The following is a 12,307-nucleotide window of genomic DNA, read 5'->3' as shown; positions in this document are numbered from 1 at the left end:
AACTGCATACACAACCACGCAACACTTCTAAATTCCACAGTACTTTCCAGTAGGAGAATACTATTAGATTTAGGAGAGTACACATTATATGAGAAAGTAACACAGAAGCCAACTAAACTCAACAAACAAAATCAAACACAGAAGGCTCAACTGTGACAAAAAGCTTAGTATATCCTCAGACAAAGACTTAAAAACCCCATGGTGAGATATAAAAATTTTTATATATTTTCTTTTACTGAAGTATTTTTGATAATTAATTTAACCATTTGGTCATAACAAGCAATATAAAACAAAATATGGGGGCAGGCTTGGAGGATAGTTGAGAAAATAGGAACAATGGTAGAGGGAAGGTCACGTGGGTGATAGGATAAGCGTTGGAACATCAAAAGCTGGTAACAACGGTATTATGAATACTTTTGTAAATCAGGTTGTTTAAAGTTTAAAAAATCCCTCCAGATTTTTATGAAGTTTTAATTTTTTATTTAATAGCATTAAGAAGGTGTCGTTGGATCCCCTGATGCTCTTTGTTCAGGTTTCATACTGATTCCTCACTGGTTCCCAAGCAAGCCATGTGGCTCCTCTGTATGCCATTCTTGGTCTATGCTGGTCTATTTCTGATTCTTTCGTTCAGTGTCCACACTGACAGATTACAGACTTCTCAAGGCTGTAACCCAGTAACCCTTTGTCCTTTTGGCTTTCCTTAGTTCTTGGCCATATGAGTGAGAATTCCTGCTTCTAGCCATTAGTCTGGATACAGGTGAGGGGTCCAAAGAGAATCTGTTATCCTTCCAGACATGAGCATGGGGTCAAAGAAGTCACCTGGCAGGAGTTCCCTTTTATATCTTAGTATTTCACACCCTCAGACATTTCCATGATCTATCTGAGTGGCTAAGTAGGTGATATTTAAAAGGACCAATTAAATGAATTAGATTACCTGGTTCCCATATCCTCCTCTCCACTTCCACTGTAACAGCAGTGTTAGGGATGGAGCCAAAGGGTTCTGGAACATGACTCCACAATGGAGCAATGTGAAACATGTGTTTTACTACTGAGCCAAATTCCTGGTCCTATGCCTCATTTATGAATCTCTTTTTATAGGCATAGAAATATATTACATCTCTTGAGGGTATCCCCAAGCTCTCCCAATGTGGTGAGATCAGGAGCCATGGCAATGTTCACACTAACCTGACTAATCCTTCTTTGCTCCCTTTTGTCAACTCTTGACTTATTGACAAAAGTGTGTTAACATTTCTGAATGAGTGCCTAGTCTTGCCACATGAGGATGTTGGAAGCATATTTTTTCTAATACTTCACAAAATGGAAACCAATTGAAAATCACTGGTAATGCTCCATGCACCGTTAAGAATGACAACTTAACCTGGCCCAGAATATGTCCCTGAATATATCCACTAATAGATTCCGAGTCCTGCCTTAATTTCTAAATCTCTTCAGAGGGTAAAAAAGTATTATTTATATCTGTGATATCCTTATCCTCCCCATATCAAGTTTTTTTTTTTATGTAGGAGTACTGCTATTTATTCAGCCACTGATTAGCTGATTGAATTGAGCATGAACTCTACCTTATCCATATCAAGTCTTTTTTTTTTTGCTTTTTGGGTCACACCCGGTGATGCTCAGGGGCTACTCCTGGCTCATGCACTCAGGAATTGCTCCTGGCGGTGCTCGGGGGACCATATGGGATGCTGAGAATCGAACCTGTGTTGGCCATGTTGGCTGCATGCAAGGCAAACGCCCTACCCGCTCTGCTATCACTCCAGCCCCTCCATATCAAGTCTTATGTGCATTATTTAGCAGACAGGGAAATGACTATGTTATCCTGATGAGAGGGAGGATTATGACTGAACTTGTCATTCTCTCTGTTGGCCCCCAAATGTGTTCCTAATGTTTTTCTGTTCCTATCACAACATCTTTGGAAGAATATAGAAAGATATTGGTTCTTGGTTACCCTAATATGACAGCTTCTTAGCCACTCCAGTTTAGGGTCAATGTCAGTCTCATGCTTGTTGGGAGCCTGACTGACCTCTTCTAGCCCCAGAGATCTCTGAACATTCTAACTAATTAATTTCTGGTCTCACCTTCATTTCTAATCCATTTACAAAGAATATAAAAAAAGATTTCTTTTTTGGCAGTAAGGGTCTTTGTTTTATTTTTTAAATTTTTTTTAATTGATCATGTTGAGTGAAGTAAGCCAGAAGAAGAAAGACAAACACAGGATGATCTCACGTATCTGTGATAAATAGAATACTGGATGAAGAAATGTATTGTAGTAAAGGGGATGCCTAGATCATCCTGGCCCCCAGTGTTTAGAGAGGAGAAGAACAGGGAAGAAAAATAAAAAATCGATGGGGGAAGAAGAGAATGTGAAGTAACAGGTATCAGGATTTTGATTGGAGAGTGGTATAGCCATATAGCTTTGGGAGAGTGGTATAGCCATATATCCAAAACACACTCTGCAAAACTGAAAACATGAGATCTAAGCTGCAACTACTGGAACTCTGTAATGTACCTGTCAAGTTGACAGAGGGGGATGGGGTGGAGGTAGAGGATGGGGATGGAGTACACTGGTGGAGGGAAGCTGACACTGATGACGGGATTGGTGTTGAAATATTGTACGCTGAAAACTCAACTATCAATAACTTTGTAAATCAGTTCTTTAATTTAAAAAAAGAAAAAATTAAGAAAATTTTCAATTGAATTCATGAGATACCCTGTTACAAAGTTGTTCATGGTTAAGTTTCAGTCATACAATGTTCCAACACCCATCCTTTCACTAGTGCACATTTCTCCCTCCTCCAATATCCCCACATTTTCTCTCACCCTCAGCCTGCCTCAATGACAGACACCTCTCTCTCTCTTTTACCCTTTTAGACAACATGCTTCACAATAATGTTACTGAAAGGGCTACTTTACCTCCTTTTAGCACTCAGTTCTTGTCCAGAATTATTATTTCCAACTACCATTGTCATGGTGGTCCCTTCTTTGAACAAACTGCACTCTCCTTCTCACTTTGTGGCAAGATTCCTATCATGGATCAGTCCTCCTGTCTCTTGTTTCTATTGTCTTTGCATATGATTCACATAAACACACACACACACATACACACACATATCCTGCGAATGAGTGCAATCATTCTGTTTGTCCCTCTCCCTCTGGCTCATTTCACTCAGCATGATACTCTCCATGTCCATCCATCATAAGCAAATTTTAAGACTTCATTTTCCCTAATGACTGCAATATAGGTTGTAGAGCAATGTATCCCCTGGTCTGGACAGCAGATGGAGCTGTTGAGATTTTCCCGACTCCAGAAGTTCAAAACATGTCCCCCAAATAACAAGTTGTTGAGATATTCTGAATATCTCATGAGGAGGATGGATATGTATTTTGACTGTTTCTACTGTATGCTCAGGGGTATGCTTAGCACCTACCATTATTCAGTCAACACCTTAACTTAACGGCTTATGGTGTTTTGGCCCCTGCTATGGACAGACCAGGGAACTTCAATAGCCCAAAAGCCGTAGAATGTGTGTCTGAATTAATCCCCAGTCTTACTATAATTTCTAGATTCCTTATGAGGGAGTAGAAATAGATTCTCATGTATTTATTTTTTAAACATTTTTTATTAAGACACTGTGATGTATAAAGTCATACATAGTTGAATTTCTGGTATACAGTGTCCCACCACCATGCCCCAGCATTCTCTCCCATCAGATTCTCTCTTTTGGAGTTAACATGGCCCATCCAATATAGAAACTTCTAAAGGTATGTCCCCCAAACTCTGGCACAGGTGAAAGATCTTGACTGAATGCTTACTGGTCCAAAAATCTCAGGTGTGTACCCTAATGAATCCCCATGTACTTTTAAATCTCTCCTGAGAAGGATAGAACCACATTTTTGGGGGGGGGGTGTTCTACCCCATTCCCCCAAAACATTGGCAGATACCAGGGGTTTAGATTTTATGGTAATGTTTCCACAATGTTCTTAGTGTAGAATTTCAACATTCTTGGCACCAGAGGTTCCAAAATGTATCCCATAGTTCTACCAGTTCTACCAGAATTCTGAGACACTTATTAGAATTGTGGAGACTTCCCTGATTCCAGTGGTTTCTGAGTACATTCCTGAATGAATTTCCACTTCTGCAATGTGTTCTACTTAGGAGGAGAAACATTATGGTCTGGAATATCTCTGCCTCCTCCAAAAATGATATAGAACAGCCATGATTTAGAAGTCATTGTAAAGTCCATTCAATCCTGACTGAGAAGATGAATTATAGCCAACCATAAGTTTGATCCCATTTGAGGAATATACAAACTGATTTGTTTGGAATAACATCAGCCCCTTTCCCTAAGAATATAGGGTTCATGGTAATGCAGGGGATGTTTGATGGAATCTTCCCTAGAATTATAGTTCCCTTGATATGTTCTCCTAATGTATTCTTAATACTTATCCTTGTGCTATCTAAAATGGTGGCTAATACCTACAACTGGTAATATTCAACCAACTGTGGTCGAGCTGATTGATCTTTCAGTACCCGCTCTGAAGTCCCAGAAAGTGTCCTGAATGATCTTTTCTTCTTACTAGAAGTTCTGAACCTCTTAAAAATTGATAGGGCATAAAATTTTTTTTTTTTTTTTTTAGTCTGAGAGTATTCTCAAGCTCTCACTTTTTTTTTTTTTTTGGCTTTTTGGGTCACACCCGGTGATGCTCAGGGGTTACTCCTAGCTTTGCACTCAGGAATTGCTCTTGGCAGTGCTCAGGGGACCATATGGGATGCTGGGAATCGAACTCAGGTCAGCCTCGTGCAAGGCAAACGCCCTACCCGCTGTACTATTGCTCCAGCCCAAGCTCTCACATTTTAATGTGAGAACTTTAATTTAATATTTCAGTTTTGGATTTCTGGTGATGTTCGCCTGCCCTAGTTTGGTAGAAGCCTTATTGTTACCCTCCTGTCTATATAGGTTCAAATATGTCTCCTGTGAGTTCATATTCATGTCCTCATTTCAGAATCTTTTATGAGAAGGATAGAATTAGTTGTCTATTCATGCCCCTCACCATCTGGTGACTGAGAGTTAAGGTTTAGGGTTTATGTTATGTTACTTTTCACCTATCTCACCACGGAGAGACTGACTAAACTTTTTCTAAACCCAAAAGTCCAGGAGTATCCCATGGTATATTCCCAGTCCTACCTTAATCTCTAAATATTTATGAGGAATACTTAATTTAAATGTTTGGGGCCAGGGATATAGAGATTAAAGCACTTGCCTTGTCTGTGGCTAACCCCTATTAGATTCCTGGTACCATGGCAACATTGCCTGGAGTGCCAACTAAGCAAAGAACTAGCAGCAGCCCCTCAGTAACCCTGGGTTTGGCCCAAAAGCCACCCACCAAATAATAGAAATGAAAGAGATGTTTTTTAGCGCTGGAGAGAGAGAGCAGCGGGTAGGGCGTTTGCCTTGCACGCGGCCGACCCAGGTTCGATTCCCAGCATCCCATATGGTCCCCTGAGCACCGCCAGGAGTAACTTCTGAGTACAAAGCCAGGAGTAACCCCTGAGCATCACCAGTTGTGACCCAAAAAGCAAAAAAAAAAATAATAATAAAAGATGTTTTTTATGCATTATCATATAGATTAAATAGGTCTAAATTGTTTAGTCTATTAAAATCTGTGATCTAATTTTAACAAAGTACATTAAATTATTTTTATACCCTTTGAAAAATTTTTCCAAATCTAGATCTAAATAGTCTTTTCGTCCTTACATTATTGAAAGTTTCCAAAGAGCTAGAGGAAATTATCAGAATAATTGTTCTCATCTTGTATAGTGAAAAATATTTAAAAAATTAAACCTGACATTTGAAATCAAATGGAAAAGCACAACCAAATAAGGAATATAATACTTTTGTTGCCACATTTGCATATGTATTAATATAACTGCCTTAAAAATTATATAAAACTCCCAGAACACTTTCATAGACAACACCTGCCTAAAAAATCTGAGTTCAGAGAAAACAGAGATAATTAGAAGCTGGTTTTCTGAGCGCAGAACCAGGTAGATGCCTGAATATCAACAATTCTGGACCCCAAAACAAACAAAAATGATACAGAAGAGACAATAACAAAGTTCATATGAAATCATAAAATACCCCAAGTAGCCCAGGCCATATTAAGAAATAAGAAATTGGTGGGGTTGGAGTGACAGCACAGCGGGTAGGGTGTTTGCCTTGCACGAGGCCAACCCAGGTTCGATTCCCAGCATCCCATATGGTGCCCCGAGCACCACCAGGAGTGATTCCTGAGTGCAGAGCCAGGAGGAACCCCCGAGCATTGCCGGGTGTGACCCAAAAAGCAAAATAAAATAAGAAATTGGAAAGTATTCATTATCTAGCTTGAAATAAAAAAGTTATGGTGGTCAGACGGCATATGCTAGAATAAGGTTTGACTCTGTCGGTGGGTTAGTATCAAATATCCAAAGACAAATGCCCAGATCTATTATCAACTAATTTTTAAAATGTTGATTAAAAAAAAATAAAAAGTTTCTTCATGCCCTACCGAGGTTGCCCCCCACCAGTGGCTCTCCCACATGGCCAAGGTTCCAGAGGCACAAGGACTTAATCCAGAGCCTGGCAGCTTACGGCAGAAAAGTGAATGGACTATGCGTTAAACTACAGTGCCATGCCTCCCCAGGAGGGAAGGGGTTTCTGTCCCTTCCGCCCCCCTCCCCAGCAAGGTGGTCGCTGTCTCAGAGCTTATTGGAAAGCCAGGTATGAGCCAGGCGGTGACAGGAGAACTGCAGCCTCATGGGATGGGCGGGCGGTACCGGCTCATCCTTCACGCCCTACCAAAGTCACGAGTTGCCCCCCACGAGCAGCTTTTGTCTCCTCACGGCCTTATCACCAGACGCACAGAAACCAATCTTGTAATTATCTGGCTCTTGGCAGAAACCCCTCCAAACTTAATTAGTAAAATATCAGAAATCCAAAATCATGGTTCTCATAACCAGCTATAGAAAACAAATTATTTCACAATGCCTTTTCAGCAGTTCTGATTGTTGGGGGGAAATTCTAAACAATAATGGTGCATCTTTTGTCGAAATAATGAATGTTATCAAAGTAGAGAGAGAGTTAAGTAGAAATCATCTGCCTCACAGGCATCGGGAAGGGTGGGAGGGAGGATACATTGGGGTTCTTTGTGGTGAAAAGTAAGTACTGGTGAAGGGAAGGGTGTTTGATCATCATATGACCGAGACTTAAACCTGAAAGCTTTGTAACTTTTCCCACAGTGATTCAATAAATAAATAAATAAATAAATAAATGTTGATGAGTACATAAAGTGGAGTAATGATCGCCTCTTTACTATTAACAATAGCCAGAATTTGGAAACAATTCGAGTGCCCATAGTTTCTTTATCCATTCTAAATGGATAAAGAACAAGGTAAATCTACACAATGGAACTCTATGCAGCCAACCAGGAAAAATAAAGTCATGAAATTTTCTTATAAATGGATGGACATGGAGAGTATCAGACTGAATGAAATGAGTCAGAGAAAGGGGGACAGACAGAATGATTGCACTCATTTGCAGGATATATATTTAAAAAAAAAACCCCAAAATCACAGTATGTTACTAATACCCAAGAACAGTAGATATGAGGGCCAGAAGGACTGGTCCATGGTTGGAAGCTTGTCCTAAGTGAGGGGAGGGCCGCAATTAGGTCAGAGAAGGGACCCGTTATGCCAATAATAATTGGAAATGATCACTCTGGACAAAAACTGAGTGCTTAAATGAGTGCTGAAAGTCATATATATGATCACTTTTTTGGTGGCTGTATTCCTGTATTGAAAACTATAATGCCAGAAAGGAAGAGAGAGAGAGAGAGAGAGAGAGAGAGAGAGAGAGAGAGAGAGAGAGAGAGAGCTGTCTGTCATAGAGGGTGGGGGTGGGGTGGGGTGGGGTGGGGAGAAGGACATTGGGGACATTGGTGGTGGGAAATGTACACTAGTGAAGGGATGAACATTGTATGACTGAAACCCAATCATGAACACCTTTGTAACTGCATAAACAACAATAAACTCTGATTTATTGAATCACAGTTATTCCATAAATAAATAAATAAACATTTTAAAAAATTATAGCCTCTTCAACAATGGTGTCTGTAAAACTGGATAACCACCTGTGAAAAAATAAAACTGAGCTTATATCTTATACCTTACACAAAAGTCACCTAAAAGTGCATCAAAGACCTTTAAATCAGACCAAAATCTATAAAGTACATGGTAGAACTTGGAATTAGAGGACACATTATGGGATCTCTGTAATAATCCAGGGCAAGGGAAACATTAGTGTGGATATTGGCCAACAAATATGAAAGTGCTGGTTACACCCAAGTTAGAATCCAGTCTCATCTTTTCCCTAAGAATTTTAACTTTTAACAGACTAATTTTCCATTAAGTGCGTATTTGGGATACTTTGGGGCTAGAGAATTTTCAGTTTTCTCCCTTTGTGGAGTTAGGCCAGTCAGATACTGCCATGAACAGTAAATGGCAGCCCCAGCCCATAAATGCATATTGGGAGGAATCAGGAAGAATATTTAAAATCTCTTTTTTTAAAAAAAATTTTTTTATGAATTACCATGAGATAGTTAGACTCACAAACTTTCATGATTACGTTTCAGTCATACAATGATTGAGTACCCATCCCTCCACCAGTGCCCATTCTCCACCACCAATGTTCCCAGTATCCCTCCCGCCACCTTCATTCCATCCTCCCCCTAGAATATTTGAAATCTTCTGGCCAGGGAAATTTCAGCTACCTTTCCTTGCTGACCCAACCTATAGGTGACATTACCCTGAATCTTAAATCTTAAGTTTCAGATATATTGAGAGGATCCTTAGTGAGTACAGAGTAATATAATCCATTTTTAAACATTTCAAAAGGGATTCAGCAGTAGTAGGGTAATGATTCATTAATGTATTTTTAGTTCATCTTGGGCCAGTAAAGGCTCAGTCAGCATCTTTTTGTTGAGCTGGGCATTGACCTCCATTTTCAAAAAGATCAGATTAATTTCAAGAACTAGAATTTGTTATTATTTTTTTTAAAAAATGTTTTATATATATATTTTTCCCACTTTAAACAGCGGGTAGGGTGTGCAAGGCAAACACCGAGTTCAATTCCTCAGCCCCTCTCAGAGAGCCCCGCAAGCTACCGAGAGTATCCTGCCCGCACAGCAAAGCCTGGCAAGCTACCCATGACATATTCGATATGCCAAGTAACAACAAGTCTCACAGTGTTACTGGGCCCACTCCAGCAAATTGATGAACAACTGGAAAACAGTACAACAGTGCTACAGTGTTATTTAAACATTGTGGTTTACAAAGTTGTTCATGATTTGCTACAGGCATTGAATTCCCTAACAATCCCTCAAGCTTGTCCCCATCGCAGGTCCAGAAATTTATTTTATATTGCTTGTAACCACTAAGTGGCTAATAAAGTGATCAAAAAATATTTCTGTAGAAGAAAATTTGTACGAATTGTTGTATCTCACCGTGGGGCCATTATATCCTCATATGAGGGTTTACTAAGCTTGTTGTTGTTCCAAGTTAAGTCTTCTGGGTTAATGTATTTATTAGTCAAGGCTGTTGTGATACATCCCATTAACCTGGTATGCTATTATTACTGGAATGTCAGTATTGCAGAGTTTGGAGGTGTTGTCCAGAAAAATCCTGAATATTTAACTGGGTATTCTTGCCAGAGGCATTGCAGCCACCTTGAGGTGTGGGAGTGGCTGTCAGAGCTTTGTTTCACTGGGCACTGATCCACCCAGCTTCCCAAGATTGCCCTGGAGGTCTCCCTCAGGATAGGGTAACAAAAATTCTTGCAGTTAGTCGATGTCCTTAGAGATTTATTGATGAGTCTGTGTAATAAGGCTGGTAGATGAGCTGGTCTGGTATCAGGGTGGGGCATGGACATGGCTGCCTGGGTCTTACAGAAGTATGGGGAGGTCCTCCATCCAGACTGAGAAGGCCTGGAGTTTTCAGCCCAATGACCCATGTTTCTGTAGATTAGATTCTAATCTAATATCAGTTTAGCCTAAGGTGGTGGGATCCAGCTGGAGACAGTAGTAATGTTTCTATCCTTTTTTGCAACATACTCATAAATAATATTAGGGCTAGGAATTAATTATTAAGCACATTTGCGCACTTCTTAGGCCAGAGATGTCAAGTGCCTTATACATTATTGTATGATCTCCCTGGCTGCAGAACTGGAATTCTTCAGGGACACATTGGGGATTTCAAGAACAACTTGGTCAGTCTTTTGCTTAGCCATGATAGACTGATGAATGGCTGATACTCATTATCAGCCATAATGTCCACATTAGGACAGTAGTGATCCCTAAATCCCTAAATCATGGGTAAGTACTACCTTACTTGTAAGGCCTGGATAAATCTCTGAAAAATCTTACTTTGTTCTATACTTCTATTACAATTTTCAGAACTTAGAGAAGAAATGGAATTTGTTGGTGGACACAAATACATTTGAGGAACTATGGGGCCAGACAATGTTCAAACTGACTCCTTTCCTCAAAAGAAAAGTTCCATAGAATATAAATGATAGTATCGGCCACATTTGAGGGTCTCAGAAGCTTAAAAACAAACAAACAAAATGTTTCTATTGTTCTCAAGAATGCTTCAAAATCTGTATTTAGACTGAGAATTAGGATACTCATTCTGTTGTAAGGTCAGCAATATGTCAGGATCCTTCTGAAATGTCAAAACTTTGGTAAACCTAAAACATGAGTAAACCTAAAAGATCAGTTGCCACGTTTGAGGGGCCCAGTAAATCTCAGACATATGCTACTTCTATCCTCATAAAAGATTCAGAACTTTTTTGAAGGAATACAAATTCTTTGGGTATACACCAGATAGCTAGAATTAGTTTTAATACTCTTTAGATTGTGGAAATTCAGGGGCTTGGAAGGATGTATCAGATACCTTTCAGTCATGGTAAAGTGGGAATTACCAAGACTCCCTCTTGAGTAGATCCACCAGTGTTTAAAGCAACCAAGTGTATTCCTCAGATGAACAAAAAATGTTTCTATCCTCTTTGTAAAAGTCGGAATCTAGAGTAGGACTAGGAATCCATTAGGAGACTCATTCAAGGCCCAGTGTATTAGGATATCTTCACTCAGAATTCCAAAGTGAAGAAAGGAGAGTTATTGACATGATTCTTTTACATTAAGTACTATGAGAAGTTGGGTATACACCAGGCAGGATTTATTTCCTTCAGCCCATAATGCATTTAGAAATTTTAAACTGCTAGTAATTCATTAAGGACACATTTGGGAACTTCTAAAATATTGGATGTGATGAGGAAATCCTTATAAAACATCTGCAGGGACATATAGGGCCATGGAAAGCCCGGTAAGACTCTCCAACTGAGTCAGTTTTAGAGAGAGCCTGAAAGGCCTCTAAAGGGAGATTAGCTCTAAAGGGATAACAGATCAAAAGGGAGGTTACCATAAACCTTTTATGATAGTCATTGACTGATAGAGTAGGGGGTCTTTTCCTCACAAAGTAAAAACAGGTTTTATTTGGAAGTCTGGAGGAAAAGCTGAGGAGAGAGTAAGGGACAGAGGGAGAGAGGGAAAGAATGAGAGAGGGAGAGGGAGAGAAAGGGAGACCGAGACAGACAGAGACAGAGAGACACATACTCTAGAGAGAACATGGGCTCAGCAACAATACAAGTTCTGGGTCTTTGCTGGTGCCAGGTAAAGGTCTTATCAGACTTTAATTCCTGTGCCACAAGGTGGGTCTTATGGTTAGTTGGTTTTATTACTTCCCAAGAACTCATTGCCATGGGTGTGTGTGTGTGTGTGTGTGTGTGTGTGTATGTGTGTGTGTGTGTGTGTGTGTATTTCCCTATTTGCCTACCTGCTTCAGTAGCTATTACAGAGGGACAAGAACAACTCAGAGGAACAAAATTCCTTTCAAATCCTTAGGGAGTCTGACCACAGCACAGGAATAAGGCAGACAGGACAGGACTAAAATCAAAGAGCAGATAATAGCAACCATTATGGAGGGTCTTGGATACTGGCCCTTCAATCCTCTCCAATAGGTTTTTCAATATATGGCACAGGTGTGTGCTACAGGAGACAATTCTGAATCTCTAGTCCAGGAAAGGTTCAATATGGATCCTTCATTCAACCTAGGCGAAGCTTTCACAAACTATAGATCAGTGGCACTTATTATAAGAGGGTCTTGGATATTCTAGATAAACAGAATCATTTAATACTCCTC

The sequence above is a fragment of the Sorex fumeus genome, unplaced genomic scaffold, assembly GCF_029834395.1.
Source record: "Sorex fumeus unplaced genomic scaffold, SorFum_2.1 ptg000122l, whole genome shotgun sequence".
NCBI lineage: Eukaryota > Metazoa > Chordata > Mammalia > Eulipotyphla > Soricidae > Sorex > Sorex fumeus.
Note: the sequence above shows the minus strand (reverse complement) of the source record.